Source organism: Eucyclogobius newberryi, unplaced genomic scaffold (assembly GCF_026437365.1).
Source record: "Eucyclogobius newberryi isolate DKJ021-1_F unplaced genomic scaffold, fEucNew1.0.hap1 SCAF_13, whole genome shotgun sequence".
In the NCBI taxonomy this organism is placed as follows: Eukaryota; Metazoa; Chordata; class Actinopteri; order Gobiiformes; family Gobiidae; genus Eucyclogobius; species Eucyclogobius newberryi.
Window position 1 is genome coordinate 5,276,327 of NW_027315757.1, and position 23,666 is coordinate 5,299,992.

The window sequence follows — 23,666 nt, forward strand, 5'->3', positions numbered from 1 at the left end:
AAGCAGCGGCGGCGCGACATTAGTTACCGCGCTGTCTGACGCACCAAGAGCAGATAACGGGGCCGTGCGCGGGGGAGGAGTACGGGGGGAGTCAGGGGAGGCTGATAACTCAGAGCAAGCCGAATCCAATGAGAGGGGCTTCGATGTGCGGGTCTCAGCATCAGCCGCGCGTACTTGTGTTGTCATTGACGCACTATATTCAATAAAACACGCAGGGTCCTATTATTATTACTATTATTATTATTATTATTATTATTACTATTATTATTATTATTATTATTTTATTGTTATTATATTATCATTATTATTATTATTATTATTATTATTATTATTATTATCATTGTTGTACATAAATCGGATGCCTAAAATGGTGGGCCCATGTATGGATTTCCATTTCAGGCTTTTATGATTTTCTAGTTTTTACTTCATATAGTGGATGAAACTTGGAAATATAAATTATTTCGCACCAAAAGTGTAAAAATCAAAACAATGATGTCGTCACAAGGGAGACTACGTCATCCAAACGTTTGGCACGATTTAAAAACACATTAAACAAACTTCAATTCAACAAAATAAATGTGTTCTCATATATATTAATTTGTCAATCAATAATCTAACGTTAGAGAGGAGTTAAGACAGGTTAGTAGGAAACAGTTACGGGTTTCCTACTGAAATTACATGATTACAATCAGGAAACCCAAAAACACTGGCATATTTTTTATTAATTAGTATTATTTTTTTTTTTTAGCAAAACCTTAAATATAATTATCTTAATTGTACTTTGGTAAAATTAATAGTCCAACCTGTCATAGGCACTTTAACAAACAAAGCAAAAATGATTTGGCAATAACTAAAAGGTATTGCTTTCTTAAAATAAAATAAAATAAAAACAAAAAAGAAACCCGGAAACGCAACGCTGGTCAAAGTTAAAACAACATGAGCCTTTTTTAATTGTTTTATATTGCTATAACCCTTTCAAGAAAGCTCCTGGATTTGTCCTTTCCCCCTTAAAATTGCGTTTTATGCCGAATTTGTGTTTAACATTTCTTTTGACATTTTATTTAATTCATTGTAGTTACTTTTGTTGCACTCAGGTTTTGTAAAGTGAAGCACTAAACTCCAATGTAAAGAACGCCTCACGCGGATTCCTGTCCCTGCCGCGTCGGACTTGTTCCTGTCCCGACGCGGATCGCACTCCTACTCACACTTTGAACATTCATCTTGCTTCTCAGTTCACAAACCCAGTCGTAAGATGATCATTCAGGCAATAATTTAGTTTCACAAGCGGCCTAAACGGTTAAAATACATGTTTCTGCTGCAAAGGAAGACTTAACCGGCTTTATTGGTCTACTTTAACCTTGTCATGAATCTGTTCTATGCAATGCAGGTTAATTTGTACGCCATCACGCACAATTACCATCTTATATTAGTGTCAATTATCATTTCCAATTACAAGCATCATTCCAACTGTTTGTCACACGTCCACTTTTGCTGTTAAGTTGTGTACATTACTGTCCACCCGTCGCTCCACCGTCCGCGCGCTCTGCTGCTGCCGCACAAGAGTCTCATTTGGCGAGGTCCAAATTGGCACTTTTATGGACACGTCGTAAACAAAGACTTTTCCCAACGTTTCTTTTTATTTTTACTACAGCTCATTTCGAGTGGGATTCAAACAAATGAACGGTGCACTCCACCCGGCTGCTGCGCGCAAAACAAACACGAACAAATTCTCACAATGTTTACATGAATTGCGCATGTCCTGTTATTCGTGTTCAATGGGATGGAATGCAAAAATGAAAAATGAATTGACATTTCGTAATATTATGGCATATTTTCTAATTTATTGTACATACAGTGTTAGTCTTTCTTAATTAAGGAATGAGTTGTTATGTTATGGATATTGTTTGTTTGTCTACACTTTGTCCTTTTACGTGTAATAGTGTCTTTTCTGTTTTAATGTTTAAGTATCAGCGGACTGGACTCTTTGAATAATAAATGACGTGTTCTTCTTTTGAAGCTGCGCCTCTTGGTTTGTTTTATAGCTGGATAGTGAGATCACATTGGACAAGTCAGTGTTCTTATTTACGATGATACACAAAGGAGTATTTATTTTATTTTCCTTAGTAAATTTGCGTTATCTTCAGTAATGAGGATAAATTCAGGACAGTTGCCATATAGATTGATAATAATTATGTATTAATAATAGAAAAAGTGTTTGCATTTTGAGTGCGTTCAAAAGTTGGAATATAGTTTGTTTTCAATTGTTAAACGCTAAGGTCCAAATTTCTGATAATTATGACACTCAGAACGGTTGTCATTGTCAATTCAAAATGTTTGAAAATTAAGTATAATTATGTTATTTGCGTCATTTTCACGACAATTATGCTGCTTTTCAGCGTTAATCTAACCCAACTTAAAAGAATGACGTGCCTTGGAAAGCATGTATTAGTGTGTGGACAAAAACATTGAAAACACACGCAAGAGAAAGTTTCCCGTTGCGTTTCGCGTTTGATTTTTACACCAAACGAGCAAAATGCATGCCAAAAACCTCCTCAAATTCACGTTATTTACGCTCCAAACAAAACACGCTGGAATTGTGTCCAAAGGCATGTTTTTAATTTGCTAAATGAAACCATCGTGTTCCAGTTTACCCCCTGCTCATGCGGAAAAAAACAATAAACGCGACGAGGAACTGCGCGCCAAAAGAATATTGAACATTTGGAGACCTTTTATTTTTGCACGCCAAAGTGTAGTAACGTCTCTAATTGTATCTGCTGCATCGTTGCTATTCCTGCTTAGCTCTCCCGGTGCACACATCTCATTAACGGAGAGACGCCACTGCTGGTTTAGATTGATGGCGCTATCTTGTAATTAAATTCTACCAGCGACAGACAAGACAATACGATTCGCGGAGATTTACGCGCAAACTGACTAAGGCGAGTTTTCCATGCACAATTCGAGTGTGTAGTCGGTTGGAAAGTTGGAACGCATTCTCCTCGACATATTTGGCTTCGGCTGTGTGACTGTGGGAAGCGGGGGCGGGGCGCGCGAGCAGCGGATGAGCAGCATGTGTTGGAAATATGCGGAGGGGAAAAGAGAAAAAGAAAGAAAGAAAGAAAGAAAGGGGCGTCCGTTTGGCTAGGACACCAAAAGACTGTCATAAAAGCATAAAGCCATAAACACCCCGCACCCACAGGAGAGCCAGTCACGCTCGCGCACGCGCTCAGATGGCGATGGAGAAGCGCGCACGGAGCAGAAGGAAGGCGTCGTCGTGCGTCCATTAAAGGAGCCGAGCGAGGAAGGCGCTGCTGTGGTTCTTTTGCTGCACCAAACGACACGCAGTCACCGAGTCTGAGCGCGTCGTTTCCGCTGTCTGTTCGCACGCACGTGACCATCAGACGCGAGAGGAGATGGTTTAGTGCTTTGGATCTGTTAAATCCAGGTTTATACGTCTGCGAGAATTGTCGTTTATGTCATCAGTTTAGTCCAGATGTATATGACTGGGTTTTGTCCTGTTGTAGACCTCGTTTAGTCTTGGTCTTTTGAAGCGAAGGCATCAATAACATTTGTTTTGTCATGGTTGATACTGATTCATACCTGGTTTAGTCTTGCATTATTCAATGATTCTACTTAGTTTGGTTTATTTTAGAGAAATATTAAGCTGTAGTCATCCGGATCTTTTTTTGTTGTTGTAGAATTAGAATTCAGAATTTAGTCACAATTAATCCCAATTTGATATGAAGTGTGAACGTTTATTGTACATTTATTAAAGGATTTTTCTTGGTTTAGTCTGTTTTTGTTTAGAGTTTAGTCCTTGTCAAATAGATGTTGTGCTCACATTTTCAGTAAAAGTCTGCATCTCTAACGGTGCGCTCACTCTGGGACTAAATCCAGAACTAAACCAACACAAGAACTAAACCAACACTAGACCACAGAGAAAACCAGGTCAAGAATGGGAACAAACCAAATCTACATTAGGACTCAAACTAGCCTAAACCAGAACCACACCAGAGCAACATGCAACAATACTGTGGAGATAGATTTGCTTTTGATCCATTTCTTACATCTACTTAATGGATCTGGGAAGAGAATTGGACAACCAGGATTCTCACCCATTTTTTAGAATGAACAAGCCATCACAAGGAGAGTATAAATTTAGACCTTTAGAGTATATTGACCCATCCTTCAATTCCACCAACCTTTAAGGATTAGCCTATCGTGCATGTTTTGGGTTCATGGGGGGAACAAACCAATACCCTTCTTGTTGGGAGGTGAGCATGCCACTATGCCACCTTTAAATAAAGTCAACACACATTTCATTTTACACTATTTGGACTCTCCACAAATGTAATATTTTAAAAAGTCAAGAATAACATTTGCTACAGATCATGGAGAAAGACACAGATGTCAATAAGAGCGAATGTAACTTTTCTGTTGATATTATGTCTTGCTTGTTCCACAGTGACATTGAACTGATGCATGCAGACATCAGGCCAAGTTACAGGTCAGATCTGTGGAGAGGTAATGTGTGTTTTCAAACAATAAAATCTATGTCATTAAATAGATTGTTTTAGAAGTTTAGTCTTTGTGGAATTTTCTAGGCAAAGCATCTCCATGGAGATAGTGGATGTGGGCCGACCTGGCTTAACATTTAAATATGATATTCATTTATTTATCTCTTTATTCATCCATTCATTCTACGTTTGAGCTCTGCACCATGCACATTAACTGTGATTAACAAAAAACAAATAGAAACACACAAACAGTTCAACTCAACCATTAGTACAATTATTGAGGGTTTAAATTGCTTTCTAATAATAATAAAAAATGCTTATTTAAATCTGAGAAAATAGTTGACGGCAGTGTTATTTAAACTGATTGAGAAGTTTGGCTTTAAACCGAACTTGGTAGGCTGGATTTTCGATTTTTTAACTGACTGGTCCGCATTTGCAAATTGACCGCTTGTCCGTCCGAGGGAGTCGGATCTCTTCTCACATGCTGTTGTGATTTTGGGCGATAATTTTCCTGAAAGTTGCAACAAAAAGCTAATTTGTTAAGTTTGTTTGTATAAGTGCACATTTGCCAGAGATGTTTGGAAAAGCAACACACATTTCCAAATATTTTCTTTATTGAAATAAATAGGGAAGAGCCCAAATATAATTTTAACTTATACATTTTTGGCATTAGTGTAAACACGTTACTGATAAACTGATAAACATAATTGAACATGTGATTCTGTTAAACATCACCAAGGGGATACATAGCAAAAGGTGCAAATATTTTTTACTTAAAATCAGTCAATATGCACACTTCACCCAAAGAATAGACAAGAAAATAAATAATAATTCTTAATGCAATCATGGTCGAAATAAAATGCATAACATCAATAAAGAACCTGTAATAACTTAATTCATTTCCATTGCCATCCCTACGACTCCATTTTCTCCTCAAAATCATCAGCTTCCACAAAAGACCATGGCTTTAGGTGATCGTTTGTTGTATATGCTGTTGATTCGTTCGGTATCTGCTGAGTTTATGACTTTATATCGGTGTACTGTTTGGCTACACAACTGAGCACAGAAAGCCTCTCCTGAAACCCATCTCCGAAGACACAGCACAGGCTGAAGCTGTTAAGTCTGCTGGACCCAGGTGAGTGAAGTATGAATCCGATCCTTCCTCAGGGACAGTGCTGAAGCCTGGGATGGATGTGTAGCTGGACAATGTGTCGCTCATAAAAGCAATGGGGTGGGGATCTAAAACCCTGATCTCTTTGGAGAAGTTAATGGCAGGTTGTCCATGTGACATGTACTTTGTGAGTTTCTCCTCGCATTGTTGTCAGCCTTCTCTACAGAGTCGAGAATGTTTTTCTTTGTTTCAAAAGGTAATTCTATATCCTCTGTACTGTGTACTGTAAGTACTGTGCACATGCTACAAGCTCTGTGTTTGCAGCGAAGTTCTTCTGCAGATCCTCCAGGGAGTCAACCAACTTGGTGGTGGACGTGAGTCCAAATGATGACTTTGCACTTGTCTACTGTTATGTTGTTTTGGACTCAGATTTTTGGAGCTGTATTACTGTTTAGCATCTCACGCAGTCTCTCCACAGACTGTGGTGCGCTCATGCCACATGTCTAAAAAACTAAACAGTAATCGCTCAGTGAATGATAATAAACATTCTGAACACAATTTCATCTGAAATACCAAAAACATGTAATATTTTAAAGTCGGACCTTTATTTCTTCGTTGATGGAATCTTTGTACCAAGGGAAATGTTTTGAGAACACCACTGAACCACAAGTTCCCTCTTGTGGCACATGGATTTGGTGCGATAGTGGCCTTCTTACTGAGTTTTTCAGTCTTTTGCATACGCCAGCCTGACTAGCACATTTGTGAAAAGCTGAACATGAAGGAGCTGACTTGTTCAAAGGGTTTTCGGAAGGCATTGCCGATTAGTTTCATTATTTGTGCCATGCATGTGATGTGAATTGAGCTCGGAAACAAGGAAAGCAATGCAGCTTTATGGCCTATAAAGCTAAATTGTCTTCCTTTTTTCTTTATATAGGCTGCATTATCTGTGTCAAACACTATGACATTCTCATTTAATACGGAGTGATCATGGAGACACTGCACCGCAGCCTGGGTTATATGGGGGTATGACAGCAGTGCAAGTGGAAACCCAATCTTCACAGATCTAATTAACAATTAAAAGACACAGTTAGCACTGTCTAATACTGTGGCTCGAATAGAGGTGGCCAATATATAACATTTTAGAATTGTAAATGTTGTTTTGAAGATGTGCAAAAATGTAATAATGAGTACATGTATGTTCTTTTTGTGTGTCATGCTGCAGTAAGATGATAAAAAAAAAATATTTTGTTAACTTTCAAATAATGGTATAATGGTGATATTTTAGCATTTTTTTATTATTTAAAGATATTTCAGATTTGTCTGATGCTTAAACATCAACTAACACATTTAAAGACACGTTTCAAGTTTAATTTATGCCCATATATTGCTCTAGGCTTAACATGCATTTTCCCTTACAAAGTTTCTCACCTTGATTTATTTTGTGCTCCCCACAGACCTCCATTCCACAGCTTCCACTACATTTGTTTCAACACATTTCATGTGTGTAGCACTCATCAATTGCTTGTCAATAGATTACTTTATTTTGTATTGAATTATTGCATTGCATTTAGAACAAAACAATTTGCAGAAACTTCAGGTATTGCTTTGCATGGTCCTTTGCCATGATTTTTGTAGGTAAATTATATCTGCATTCTCCTTCGCCGAAACCAGGAAATTATCTGAGGGCAATCATAGACTCTAACTTGAGCTTTAACGACAACTGCAAGGACGTTTGTTAAAAAAAATGCCCCCCAAAGTTTGTCTAGCCTGAGGAGAGCACCATGCTGATTCTCTTCTACGGAGCCTTTATTTAACCTTCGTTGTCATTTGCGATTGTTGCCCTAAGCAGAACTTTGGGGGTTCTGCTGCATGTGGACTATAGCAGATTGAATATTATAGGCTGTATGAAGACTTCTTTGTAGAGTGATGTGTGTATCTGTGTCATCCATGTCATGTGTTTATCTTGATTTTAATGTTATTGGACTGCTGTTGACCCTTTACCCGCAGGTACAAATAAAGAAACCTTAAACCTTGAACATGTTCTTGTTTTACCACCACGTTCCTTGTCTGACTGAAAGTACCTGGACTTGAGCAGATAGAAGTTTTGGAAGTGTGGCCCCAGACCCTAGTTCTTACTTTGTGTGAATGTGCATCAAATGGATACTGAAGATAAGGAAGTGCAAAAGGTTCCTACTGTGTGAATACTCCGATTAAACTCCTATTATTAAACTCCCATTAACTGGTATGAAAATGACATGAGTGTTTGACTGATGGGGTCATTTGTACTTTATATTTGCTCCATACCTTGTAGAATTTGATGATGTCATTACCTCAGATGGTGGGCAAGAGCCACTGTTCCCTATTGATTGCATTGGACTTTGCCATGAAATATCTAAAAGTGACGGGTCAGACAAAGATCGGTTCAAAAGCCTCTTATGATGACAACAAAAACAAGGCCGTTTACGTCACCCGGATCGGCGTCACCGGGGCCCCATCCTGGAGCCAGGCCTGGGATGGGTGCTCGATGGCGAGCGCCTGGTGGCCGGGTCTTACCCCACGGGGCCCGGCCGGGCACAGCCCGAAGGAGCGACGTGGGGCCGCCCTCCCGTGGGCCCACCACCCGCCGGAGGATCCATAAGGGGCCGCTGCAGAGAGATCTGGGCGGCAGTCGACGGCAGGGGCCTCGGCGACCAGATCTCCAGACACAGAGACTAACTCTGGGGACATGGAATGTCACCTCGCTGGGGGGGAAAGAGCCTGAGCTTGTGCGGGAGGTTAAGCGATACCGACTAGATATAGTCGGTGCACAGTTTGGGCTCTGGAACCCATGTCCTCTCCAGGTGGGTGGGGAGTCCTTGCCCCAAGTGGAGGAGTTCAAGTATCTCAGGGTCTTGTTTACGAGTGAGGGAAGGATGGAGCGTGAGATTGACAGGCGGATCGGTGCAGCGGCTGCAGTGATGCAGTCGCTGCATCGGACCGTTGTGGTAAAGAGGGAGCTGAGCCCAAAGGCAAAGCTCTCTATTTACCGGTCGGTCTACGTTCTGACCTCACCTATGGTCGTGAGCTTTGGGTAATGACCGAAAGAACAAGATTGCGGATACAAGCGGTCGAAATGAGTTTCCTCCGCCGTGTGGCTGGGCGCTCCCTTAGAGATAAGGTGAGGAGCTCGGCCACACGGGGGAGCTCGGAGTAGAGCCGCTGCTCCTCCACGTCGAGAGGAGCCAGCTGAGGTGGCTCGGGCATCTGTTCCGGATGCCTCCTGGGCGCCTCCCTCGGGAGGTGTTTCAGGCATGTCCCACCGGGAAGAGGCCCCGGGGAAGACCCAGGACACGCTGGAAAGACTATGTCTCTCGGCTGGCCTGGGAACGACTCGGGATCCCCCCGGAGGAGTTTGAGGAAGTGTCTGGGGAGTAGGAAGTCTGCGAGTCCCTGCTCCGGATAAGCGGCAGAAAATGGATGGATGGATGGGCTCCTGTTATCTACACACGTATATTTGTGCTTTTATAATATTTTCTACACATAAGTCTTTAGTTTGTTCTCTGTGTGCTCAGGTGCGCTCCAGGAGAGCGGCGGGGCTGAAAGTAAAAGGTCACATTTGTATAGCGCTTTTTGACCTTCAAGGAACTCAAAGCACTGTATATCAAGGAACCACTCACCCATTCATGCACACATTAATACACCAGTGCACACAGACACGGGGGGCGAAGAGGGTCAAGAGTCTTGCCCAAGGACAAAGCTGCAGTATTCACATGCAAAGATATTACGAGAGTGGATCAAACTTTTCAAAATTATTAGCCTGTAAAATTACAAATTTACAATAAGCAGAAAGGAAAAAAAAAGTACACACAAGACAGGCAGAGTAATGCAATCTTAAACAAACAAGCCAAAATTCAAAGGATATTTCTTTTGGAGCTTTATAACACTCTAACACTCAAGAAGATTTCTATGTCTTTAGTGTCTTGATTGCACCTTGTATTTCCAATACTGTTATTTCAGCTCCTATTTTTTAATTTGCAATTGAATCAAGGGTGAATTGAGGGTGTTCAGAAAAAGAAAAAAAAGATATTCTTTGTCTCCAGAGTTTCAACAACTTTCAACTGGGCACTTAAAACAAACTCAGACCCCTCTTAGTTGGAAAGACGCCATCATATATCTGATACCTAAAGAAAGCAAGGACCGACTCCATATTGCCTCATACATTCTATTCTGAATGTGGACTATTATACACCTCAATTATGTCCAAAAAAATGTAACTAATACTCCCCAACTTAATCCACAATGATCAGACAGGATTTATTAATAGACGACAAATGCAACAGACATAAGACAGAGCCTTACACACAATTAATCCTATACAAATACAACAGAACCAAGCAGTAATAATTAGTTTGGATGCTGCAAAGCTTTTGGTTCTGTCAGCTGGGCATATTTATTTAAAGTGCTAAACACATTTCAAATAGACAACTTAATTATTAAAAATATTGGGGCTCTTTATGATGGTCCAACATTAAGAATTAAAATCAACCGTCACCTGACTGGAAAGAGGAGTGAGACAGGGCTGTGCCTGGTCCCCCCTCCTGTTTACTTTGTACTTGGAATCATTGGCCCAATATATTAGACGATCAAATACAATTCATGGTGTCACAATTGATGGGATGGAACAAAAAAATTTCCTGCTGAACAGATGTGGCTCTGTTACGGTAGATTGTTATATAAAATCCGAAATGTCCATACCCAATGTTATTTATTTTCTTCAAAAATTGGTCCAATGTCTGGATACAAATTACATCTACAAAATAAAAATGAAATCCTCTCATTCTGGTGACACCCTTTGACCTTTAGATAGACCAATCAATTTAAATGGATTCCCTCAGATACTTAAAGGTTGAATGGACGATTTTTTTGGCCCAAATCTGAGTCTTATTTCCTCGTGGTAGGACTAATCGGCAGTCCACGCCACGAGGAAATAAGACTCAGATTGGTGTATCAATCATAAAACGCACCTACCGCTCACCTGCAGCCACGTGCGGTTCGTCCCCACGTTTCCGCGTGTCTAGGCGCATTGATCTATCATAATAAAGTTCCCTCAGTGTAAGGGACAAAATGAAGACGGAGAAAGACTGTTCGAGCTGACTCATAAGAAGACGGAAATCTACGGGACACGAGAGATGCGATCTGTCGCGCTATTAAACAAACGCACGTGTGTGTTGTATCAGTCCGCACGGGGGAGTGCGCATGCGCACTTCCGCCTGCGTTCTCAAATCGCCGAAAAATCGTCCATTGCGCCTTTAAGTGTAGTCCTCCAGAAAGATCTATCAACAATTTTAGAGAAAAACTATACCCCTCTTTTTGCTAGTATAAAAAAAAATATCTTGAAAATTTGAAAGTTTAAGTCAAAGGATTTAACCCAAAATGTATATTTTACTTTTTATCTGAAAAAAAAAAACTCATCAAAACATATAACCTTAAACAAAGATGTCAAAATCTAAGGCTGGATGGCTTATCATCAAAGTTTTACACCTAAAAGCACAGACTTTGAAGGGTTTGAAAGGGTCAATGAAAAGCTTTGACTTCTATAGATATTTATGAATAAGAATTAGTATAGCCAAGAAATTAAACAAAGCAATGACCACTACAGTTTATAGACCAGAAATTTCAAGAGGAATGATATCTAAATTATAGAAATACATTAACAATCTAGACAACCATCTATGAATGATAAGGTTATTTTGTTTTGACAGATGATGAATGGGAAAGTATATGTACATCTCAGTGGACAACCACAACATCCCATTCTTGGGAATAATTCAGTTGGGAAAATATGCCATGTTTATTCAGAACACCATGTCAATATGCACAGGGAGAATCAGACTTTTGGAGAAATTGTGGTTACCAGGAGGCTCGCCATTATCAGGTGTTCCTGTGGCTGAAATACTGGATTGAGTTTAACAAGGGTGAAAACTATTTTTTGATCCATCATCATCCCAATCCTTTTCAAAACTATGTTCCTGGGCCTCAGGACTCTCGTGATGGATATCTCTGCAACGTTCTTACGGATAAGATCACAATCGGACAACACTTGAATGTTGGACTATAGACTAATTACTACTACTTGTAATATATGAATGTCAACTCTCTGTGTCTGGTTCTGTTTTTTTTTTTGTGTTGTTGCTGTTGTGTTGTAACTAAAATAAAATAAAATTAAAATAATTCACTTTTTGTCTAAACAGCCCACAATGAGCATGCAGCTTTTGTCCTCAAAATGGCAGTAGCAAGAGCATCAACTGTTCATTAACATTTTGAACGTTAATTATGCTATTATGCTATTGAAAATATGCACATATCATTGGCATATCTTTTTTTTTGGTGGAGCTGGGGTAATTTTTTTGTTTTTTTCTTGACTCAGTGGTGTTGCTCGGGCCACCCTGCTATCCACCGCAGCAGCAGAAGTATCAGTCTCCTCAACTTTGCCGTCTCCTCTTCTTGACATTCATCACCTTCTTATGTGTATTTAGCAGTGACAGAGTGCCGCCGCGAGCCTGAAAGCACCAGGTAAATCTCCTCTTGTTCTTTAAGCACACTTTGTGGGCGTGCGCGGTAAAGTCGCCGCGCTAATGTCGAGCAGATGTTCGGAGCCTTTTAAAAGATGTATTTGTCAATAAGTACTGCTCTTATGAGGAAAGCTTCACTGGGCTGCAAGTAATGGCCAGTATAAATCACACATACAGTCGTATAAGGGCTTTATTAGCTGTTTCACGCAAAACATTATTTACAAGAGAATTTAATGGACTAAAAAGGTGTTTTAAGTAGAGAAAGTATCACGTGATGAACACCTCAGCTACTGTTAAGAAAAGAAAACACAAACAGATGTTTTGAGGTTTGGATGAACATTGGACAATGACGGTGATATGAAAAGGGATTGAAACAAAATACATGGTTAGGGTTAGGTTAGGGTACATAAGTACAAACGAGCCTGATTCTTTATTAGTGGTTGATAGCTTTTTGTCTTCAGTTCCCCTTAAGCTACAACCGCCCTGGGGTAGACTGACGGAAGTGAGGCTGCCAATCTGTCAACCTTTCCACCATATCAGTTGAAGTTGCTAATGTAAACAAACTCCAAAGAAAATGTACATTAAGCGTCCAAATTATCATTATTATCATTATCAATTATTCTTATTCTTATTATTATATCAGATTTTAATTGCTTTTGAGCTTTCCGTTTTTTTTACACAGTTTTCTAAACCCTGCTCGATAGCTCCAGTATAGCTGCCTTGATGGTTACTTGGTAAAAATACAATTGACCCATCATCCATACACATACTAACAAGCATAACTTTTGTGCCACTTCCAAAATTGAGCAAAGTGAGGGGGTAGATGAGACTCCTGGAAGAATAGGGCCACTACATTTATATTCCCAAATTTTAATGTTGTTTTTCAACATGGAAATTGGATAACCTGCATTGAACTGTGGGATTGTTAAGTGCATATTGTCCAAGCTAACAGTCGAAGCTCTGAAAAGCTTTGCCTGAAGGATACATGGATTCTCTCTATCTATCAGACTGGAATTGCTCAGATCTGGGCTTGACCTATCAGCATCCAGGATTGGTTCTGATCCCTGTCCCCGGGCCCCTGGGAGCCGGCCCCATAAAGCATGTGTGGCTGACCCGGGATGATTGTGATCGTTCGAAGAGGTCTTCCAGGGTCCCGCCTTCATTAAATCCAGAAGTGCCCTTCCCCACCTACCCCCCACACCCGCCAGGAGCTTCAGAGCGAGAGGGGAGGGGCCCGGGGCCACTGGGACCTGTTGTAAATCTAAAGCACTGACAGCACTGGCTACACATGCATTTACTGGAGGTAGAAACTCTTACAGTTAGAGGAAGGTTGCAGGCATTTTGGCGACACCTGCTGGTATAAGTGCGCGTCTACATTTCTAAACATGTGACCAGATCATGCCAGTGGATATTGATATAACACATAGGACTTCTAGATAAGTCATTTTGCTTTATTCAGCCACTCCTCACTCTCACTCGGTGAGTTGCTTCTGTAACACAGAACACTGTAAATTCTCGCTGAAGGCGCCAAAACTATCACTGAACGCATATAGAACAAAAAAGAAATGTGAAATCACGGTTTTATATTTTAGAATTTTTACAATATTTCTTTACTCCACAAATGAACTTGACGAGGCTCATCAACAATAACAATTTCAGGAGACTTTTATCATGAACCTCACAGAGAGAAAGGGTTTGCTGCATTGTCAACAAAGCAAAGAAATCTGAATCTAAAATATATTGCATATAGATTTGTTTAAATGTTCTGTTCTTTGCAACATAAGTCCATACATCGTCATGTATTTGATGCCCCCAAACCACGACAGAACATATGCCAGATAACAAATGCAAACATGAATACGCCTAAACAAACCAGTTTCATGAACAAAGGACGAGGCTTGAGCGTTCAAAGAGTTAACTGAGCGAGCACAAACAAGTCACATGCACAAGCTTTCAAAGGCATCGGACGCCACAAGAGCGCATCCAGCTACAATCGGAGTCATTAAAAAAGACACACAGGACAGACAACAGAAATGTGAAGAATGAGAAGGTGTGTCCCAACTTTTGACTAGAGTGTACATACATTCTTAATTTCTTCAAGGCAAAAGTACCTGTTTTGGCAATTGGGACCATCACAATGCAAGAAAGACCAAGGAGATGCCAGTGGACTTGTGGAGATGTTGGTGAACCCTCATCTGGGAAATGGACTGAGAGAGTGACTCGTATTAGAACAATAAACTGAACTGGACTGTTAACACAGGAATGCAGGAATGGTTTTCTTATGCCACGTTTTTATTTGTCTTGTCTAGAGTTCCAAGATTGTCCCACCAATTTGTCAAGTTTGGGTTATTACAAGAAAACATCAAGAGAACATGTAAATTGCACAGAAACAGGTTGCCTCTTATTCCAGAACCCTCTTTGTGAGTAAGGTGACTAGCCTAACCACTCCACCACCCTGTTATCGTATTGTATCCATACAGACCCACGAGAACCTCCTATCCACAACTCATGCTCTGTTAATCCAGTGTTTGCACAGAGCAGCCAAGCATGCAGACACGAGCGCATACTTCTGCACTGTCCATAATTCTGCTCCATGTGTCGACTTTATGGGGTTTGAGTCTCTCGTAAGTGTTGTTTTATTGATATTTCTATAAAAAGGTTTTTAGAGATCCTTAGTGACTTTAGGGAGAGCTGATTTATAGCTAAAACAAACATTCCGAGCCAAAAATCCGAGAAAATCCTAGAACAGACCCACACAAATCCTGCTGCAGTTCTCCCATGGTGGTAAGCTAGTATTAACTACTTTTACGCAGGTTTTACTAGGTGATGATTTAATTAACAGACTGCAATGTGTTTTGTCATGCTCCACTGACTTAAATAACTTATATTATTGATGAGAATCCAAATTTGTTCTTATTTTTGATTTATTATTGTTGCTGTATTTATTCTAAAAGCTCTTTTTGCACACACAAACCACTCAAAAAATGGGACTAAAATACATCACACAATGGCCAAACCTGGACTACAAAGGATTAAACCAGGAATTGAACAGGACCAAAACAATTTGACATCAGGACTAAATAGGCTCAAAACAGGACCAAACTATAGGATATGTTTGAACACACATATGAATTGTGCGATTATCAAAAATACAATAATAATTATTTCTGTAGTCGACAATAGTCTTCTGATTTATGGTTGTGGCCCCTGATGAAATATCCTTAAGGACCGAGCTGGAAAATCAGCATCATTAACCTGTTAGAAGCTGGTGTGACTATAATGACACAAAATGGAGAAATGGAGAATATTTATCTGAAGCGATAACCTATTGAGCGTGATTAGGGTTAAAAAAATCTTATCCAGAAATGACACAGTAGTACCCAGGAAACACAGGACACATTGTACTGTGGTCCTTTCTATGGTCCGATAAGTGTTGTTTGAGGTTAACCATGAGATACCAAAACAGACAAAACTAGACTGAAGGAAATAGAGTGGCTGAGGAGGCTGATGGTTCTGCTGCTGTGTCGGAGGAGATGGTGGACACTGCATTTATATGAACAACTTAAGTCAGGCTGCGATTGGCTGACAGAGACAAATAGGTGAAAGGAGGGAGGAGCTTCACAACAACACAGTGTAAGTAAAGAGTGGGCTTAGAGTGATGCTGCAATTGTATATTTTCAAATTCATTCTCCACCTCATGCCAACACGCTCATCCATTTCACTTCTCATTAAAGAGTGCTATAATGAGGTGGCTCCATGACAGACTGTGGTCTCACACACGGTATCACACACACTATCACACACACGAGGACCAATGAGCTACCCCGCGCACCGCTTCCATAACTCATCAGCCGGCGCTCTCTATCATTCATATTCATAAATTTTCTAAAGGAGAGTTATGGCGGCGGGGAAGCGGAGCAGAGCAGAGCGGGGAAGCGGCTGTGCGGAACCGAGCACATCCAGCAGGCCATTCTGGACTCATTACAGGAGAGAGTGTGTGTGTGTGTGTGTGTGTGTGTGTGTGTGTGTGTGTGTGTGTGTGTGTGTCTGGTGAGCACATGGCCTGACTATATCACACACATGCAAAGAGGAAGGACAATGTACCAGTCAGAGCAGCTGAAAAACAAATGGTAAAACTGATGTAGTTTTAGAAGTATTGTCGACGTAGTGAGCTAAAAGTTCATGATGCATGATGCTCCCTTTTAGAGCATAAGCCACATCATCATTATTTCTATGGTACAGTTACAAAGCCTAAATACAGTTGTAGTTGTACAACTTGCAGTAGAAGTAATTGTTGTTGCTAATTGTTGTACCAGTAATATTATTGGTGTTGATATTATGTCATTATTATTATTAATTAATAATATTAATTTTATTATTATATTCATTCATATTACTATATTAGTAGTAGTAGTAGCAGTAGTAGTAGTAATTGTTGTACAAGTACCAGTAAAATTATTAGTATTAGTATATTAGTAGTAGTAGCAGTAGTAGTGGTAGTAGTAGTAGTAGTAGTAGTAGTAGTAGTAGTAGTAGTAGTAGTAGTAGTAGTAGTAGTAATAGCAGCTGCAGCTATACAAATTATTAGTTTGATTACACTAAATTTGCCTGTTGTTATGTCTTCAGGCAAAGTGTGGTGCTGTCAGAGACGCCAAAGTGTGGCAACCACATCACTGTTATTCTGCCCTGTGGCGGGTGTGGCTGCCCTGAGCTTGCTACAGCCAGGATGATGAAGTAACTGAAAACCTTATACATTTGCATTATAATTAAGTTGATCCCCAAGCTATAATTTGGGTTAACTGTAATTTTCAAATGTAAATATTCCATATAAAACCTCTTTCACAAATCAAGAGGAGGATTCCAGCTGATATTGTCTTGTGAAGTTATCCAAACGTGTATGGAAGATATACATAAATATTCAATCCTATAATAACACGGTTTGGTTGAAAGAGAGACACATTTCCCTCCCTGAGCTCTCTTTACAGACTGCAGCTGTAGATGAATAAATTGATTTGATTTGATGAGTGATGAGCCCATGTCGCTCCAAACGCTGTGGAGTCGGCTTTCACAGCAGCTCACGCCCAGGGGCCACAAGTCAGACATCTTCTCCATCACAACAACCAGGAAGCACACTTTACTCTTTAGTCAAGGGAATCATAATGATATGTGATTTATGAAATTTCACCAACAATGTTTGATATTACATTTAAACTTAATGGTAACACTTTGTATATGTATATGTATGTATATATATATATATATATATATATATATATATATATATATATATATATATATACGGAAGATACAGTATTCACATAGTATATTGCATATGTAATTATAACAGGTTTTAGCTTTTCCATCTGTTGTCCCTGGACAGGTTGATGGTTCCATTAAAGGTTGGCCAATATAAAACACAACAACAGTACAGCAAATACGAAGCACATTAGATCCACAGACAATCAGGAACACACATAATCACAGAAGACTGAACATAATTGCTTTAGAAACACAACCTAATCTCTGAATAACCTTTAACTAACATAGTAATTACCACTTAGCAATTAATATAAAGCCCCTAAACAAATTGAAAGTGAATATGCAAACACTATAATAAATAGTGTTATGTATTTTCTCTTTAGAAAGTCAGTTTCAGCATTGTGCAAGATGTTGAATAATGATAACAATAGGCTTCTACTTTATACTCCTTCTCAAACATAAAGTACCGCCATAAGAAATTATGTGATTTTAGTGCGGGGAAGTATAAAGCACTTCATTCAACATGCTTTTTAAAACTGTATATAAAACTCTAAGTTACCGCCTCAAGAAAGTAACATAGTTACATTACTGGATAACTTTATTTGTACCATATAAATTAATCAAACATGCACTTTTATGTTTTATGAATGAAATATATACAGTGCTAAATGACAAGTACAACAATAGAAAAATCTCCACTGTTGCTATAAGTTTCTTTTTGTCTCTGATGTGTTTTATCTGACAGTATTAGTCACGTGCATGGGTTTTTCACATTTAACTTGCAAAGTATTTTGCTTGTAACTGTGATTTAATTACAAGTGTTTTTACACTAATGACACACCAGGTCTATTGACCATTGAATGAAATACTTGCAACACGGTTACAAGTAGTTACAGAAGTAGGAGAGCAGATAACTTATAGGAAGCTTTAAAAAAAACACTTTTAATAGAAAAACTCTTATAAACAAAACTCCTATAGACAGAACCTCTCATATTCTTAATAAGGAATAGTTGAAAAAATGTTTTTGATATTGTTCACAGCATTTTACACAACTTTAAAACAACTGTTATCCATTGGTTTCAGAATAATGAGAAATTGCAGCAAAAACAACAACAACACACACACACACCGCTGGCCCCTGGATCCGTGTGCGTGAAGGCGCGCAAACATCCATGGGACAGTGGCGGGTGAAGGCCTTTGGTGCAGCAGCGGCAGCCTGATTCATGAGCTCCGAGCACGGACTGAAAAGGCTTGACACCGGCAGTGCGGGTCCCTTCAGACCCATTACGCCTTCCTCCTCTTTCTCACGTCACCTTGTTTTTTTGGAAGGTTTTTTTTTTTACACACTTCCTATTTTCACACAGACGCTTCAGGAGGATCCGGACGCGCGGGCATGCACGGTTTAGAAACTGAATGAACTCGCATGTGTGTGTGCCAAATGTGAGAAGGAAACGCGGCAGAAGCGCGGCAAAGCGGCAGAGCGGCAGAGAGGAGCGGCAAAGGGGGAATCCGACGCGCAATAAAAGAATATGACGGCCATAAAAGTTTATAGCGTATAAATTTGCGAAGGTTAAGAACTAAACGGCTGTAAAGCAAACACGGAGGGCTCGAGGAGACAGAGGAAATATTGGAGAGTGATCCGACATCGTTTATCTGCCGCGCCCGGAGCACGAGGAGGAGGGTCAGCACAGGCAGGGTAGTCGGATTATACAAACACGCACTACTTTTACGAGCTTGCAACACGCTGTGCTCACTTTCAAATCCAAATATCAAACAGGACAATTTATAATGTTATCTGTTTTACATCACAATACAAAAATGTAGGTATTATTGATTATATGATTCTATATATGACTGTGTTTGACTCTTTGAAAGTTTGGAAACAACTATGGGCCTTTTCCAGAGTGAGGCAAAATCATATATAATGTGATTTCAAATAAGGAATTGGGATTGACCTCAGGATATCATAAAATGTGATGTTATTACATCCTTGACAAAACATGAGCACAGGCTTTATTCATAATGAGCATTATGATTTATTAAGTATAATTCAGGCGTAACTGCCAAATTAAGGTAAGGTTTAGGTTTAGGGAGTATTAGGTAAATAGTTGCCCTGAATCATTCTTATTTGTTCACTATTAATTAGGTCTTTGTTCATGCTTTAGTAAGGCAATGCGTACTACATTAGTGATATCAGAGCCCATTTTAAACACATTTAACATTGTTTTTGTACAATATTTGGAGATAACAAATATAATACAAATATAATAATTAGTTGTAAGGTTTTACAGGAGAAATAATCATAACAATTGTTGAGCACAAAGTAGTTTTATTATTTTATCAGGTGATCAAGAGATGACAATATCACGATAATCATTCAATATATCATCCAATGATGACTTTTTTTTTTTTATGTAATTGAAATTGTTAATCAAACCTTTTAAATTATGAATACATTTCATTGCAAACCAACTATTATAGCATTGTATTTTGTCATCAAAATATACCACGGACAATTATTGTCTACCTTTTTATTGTTATTGTTTATCGTCCCATTCCTAATCTACAACTATCACATATTTACCACAAAATATACTTTCTGTGAAGACTTCACTCTTTCCAAAATTCCAAGTCTTGCTTACATTTCTGTTGTACAAACTTATGATAAGTATAGAATTTCGATATTATGTCAGTCCTTATGATGCTCCTTTGAATGGCCTTTATTGATCATTCTGCTTATTTAAATGGCTATTAGTTTATACAATCCATGCTTCAGGAGAGTTCCCAAACATCACAGGATCAGGAGGTATGAGAACTCCAAAGCTCTCTCCAAACAGTTGTAGTTTAGAACTCATTCTTTACCTCATGAAGGGCTCCCTTGGTCATGCATACAGGGCCCCACCTGCTCCTGACCCATGCTCCTGACTCCTGGCCCCTGCAGAATGCTCTCTTTGCCAGGATGGGGAACACAGACCCGCCCTGTGCTGTTAGAGTGAAAAAAACCTGTGAGAATAGGTTTAAGTGAAACACAAATAAAGATTATTAACATAGGTTAAATGTTGTAATCACTTCAATATATACTACATATTCGTTATGTCATCAGTATGGTCAAAATTCCAGAATGGAGGCAAAATGAAATGTACATCTGGATATTCATTAGGTCAATCCCACTTTCTCCATTCAAATCACAGTATATGTTCCATTTAACTTTTGATTACAAACTTTTAAAGGGTCTTTAAATAAACTGAGGGAAAATCCTCTTGGAAGTAGCTTACATTTCCCCCCACGACGCCTACTTCTGATTGCAAGTTTTGTTGGCGCTTCCTCCTCTTATTTTAGACACTTTTACGGCCGTGTCCGCTTGGCTCGGTCTAAAAGGTCTAGGGAGCGCATAGACCACATACCATCCTCTGTGTGTGTGTGTGTGTGTGTGTGTTGTGTGTGTGTGTGTGTGTGTTGGACATGACCTCTTTTCTGTGTCCACAACACAAGCTGCACAATACCAGCATATGAAGCTCTTAGTCCACCTTTTTTGTGGGTGAAATGTAAATAAAAGTTGCATACATAGATATGCAAATATGAGATGTGCTCTTTGTCTTGTCTATGATGTTGCTGTTCAAATTCCCAACTTGACTTGACAAACTTGTGTTCTGTTACACAGTAAAAGATGTGCCCTGATCAAACACGCACGTTTTGAATTCAGAATCCATTTAAAACAACTGCTATTTACTATATCGGAGTTGAGATCCTCCACTAATAATCTTCTAACTCTCCTGTATTGAGTTTGCCTTTATGTTTCTGTATTTTTTTTGTCCTGTAAATCTTTTGGCTTCAACCTGTAAACAAACTGAAGGTAGAAATCAACCACACTGACTGTAATCATATTTTTACATAGTTTATTTGTGTTGTCACTTTATAAATAAGTATAAAATAATTGCAGGATTTTGTCTCAGAACGTTCTACACTTGATTTTACTCAAGTGTTAAGTCAAAAGCCAGCTGAAAACATACTGATTTAGCACATTATATATACATATTCGATTAGTTTATGTGTTCAATGTTACTCAGTGTTTTTATCTTTCTCTCTTTATCCTTTTTAAATTGTTTACAGGACCTGTTTGTTTTCAAATGTTTTCCAATTTTCTGTTTATGACTAAAATATAAATATAAATAAATAAACATAAAACAAACCTTTAAATATAAATGACAGAAGTAGAGCAGAGTTATAAAACATCACTAGGGGATCCAAAAGTTTGGCAAAATTTACAACAAAACATTTTCCGACCCTGTAAACATATATGTCTTTCTCAATAATAATTTCAGTGACCTTAGTGGATTTAGTTATGTGGGTAAAAGTCATAGAATGTCATGATTTACAATCAGGAAGTAAAATCATAAACCTAACAAAAAACTACAAAAATAAATAAAATTAAAACTTACAAAGTGGGATAAAATGTCATAGAATGCTGTATTTTATTGTTATGGAGAGTAATTTGTTTTTATAACGGCTATTGTTATTATCTTTGCAAAGCAACTTGTGTTGTAGCAAAGTATGAACTGTTCTCTATAAATGCATGTATTTTCTATTAAGATTTAAGCGTAGTTTCATTGTATAACTTTAGTCAAAAATTGTGGCCTCTCCTCCTCTTTTACGTGAATAGCCAAAACGCCTGACCCACATTGCTGCACTTTTCTGTTTTCAACCCCTGTGTAAGGCCCCTCTTCCGGTGCACAGGTCACGAGAAGGAGGAGGGAGGGGTGCGTGCTTGCGTGCGTGCGTGCGTGCGTGGTAGTCCTGACGCAGCGGGGCACGCACGGATTCTTCAGGCCTCTGAACCAAGAGGGTCTGTAGAGGAAGAGGGGCTGTAGAGGGAGAGGAGCTGTAGAGGGAGAGGAGCTGAGGAGGGAGAGGAATTGTAGGGGGGAGAGGAGCTGTGGAGTAAGAGGAGCTGTGGAAGAAGAGGAGCTGTGGGGGAAGAGGAGTTGTGGAAGAAGAGGAGCTGTGGAGGAAGAGGAGCTGTGGGGAAGAGGAGCTGTGGGGGAAGAGGAGCTGTGGAAGAAGAGGAGCTGTGGAGGAAGAGGAGCTGTGGGGAAGAGGAGCTGTGGGGGAAGAGGAGCTGTGGAAGAAGAGGAGCTGTGGAGGAAGAGGAGCTGTGGGGGAAGAAGAGCTGTGGAAGAAGAGGAGCTGTGGAGGAAGAGGAGGCATGGAGGAAGAGGAGTTGTGGGGGAAGAGGAGGAAGAGGAGCTATGGAGGAGGAGGAACTGTGGGGGAAGAGGAGGAAGAGGAGCTATGGAGGAAGAGGAGTTGTGGGGGAAGAGGAGGAAGAGGAGCTATGGAGGAAGAGGAACTGTGGGGGAAGAGGAGCTGTGGAGGAAGAGGAGCTGTGGAGGAAGAGGAGCTGTGAAGGAAGAGGAGCTGTGGAGGAAGAGGAGCTGTGGAGGAAGAGGAGCTGTGGAGGAAGAGGAGCTGTGGAGGAAGAGGAGCTGTGAAGGAAGAGGAACTGTGGAGGAAGAGGAGCTGTGGAGGAAGAGGAGCTGTGGAGGAAGAGGAGCTGTGAAGGAAGAGGAACTGTGGAGGAAGAGGAGTTGTGGGGGAAGAGGAGGAAGAGGAGCTATGGAGGAAGAGGAGCTGTGGAGGAAGAGGAGCTGCGGAGGAAGAGGAGCTGTGGAGGAAGAGGAACTGTGGAGGAAGAGGAGCTGTGGAGGAAGAGGAACTGTGGAGGAAGAGGAGCTGTGGAGGAAGAGGAACTGTGGAGGAAGAGGAGCTGTGGAGGAAGAGGAACTGTGGAGGAAGAGGAGCTGTGGAGGAAGAGGAGCTGTGGAGGAAGAGGAGCTGTGGAGGATGTGGGCCGTGTTTAGACTGATAAGCGTGTTCTTGACCGCGTGCTGAGGGTCCTGGAGCAGATCGAATCACTGACACCTCATAACTGGCCACACGAGGGAAATGCACCAGGGTTTTAGTGGGACTGTTGTTTAAAGACAAGGATTTATGAACAATTACAATAACCAAGCAATGCAGAGCATGAAGAAAAGCTTTAAAATAAGGTTCCTTAGTAAGCTCTTATAATACATGAATAAGTATAATGACAATAAAATAATAACACACACGCACACAATAGTTTGTTTAATCTCCTTAATTTTTGATTTTATAAATGTTTAGGTCAATTGGACAATGAAACACATCAAAATAACAAAAACAATCCATGACCAACAGAAGTAGAACGTTACTGGA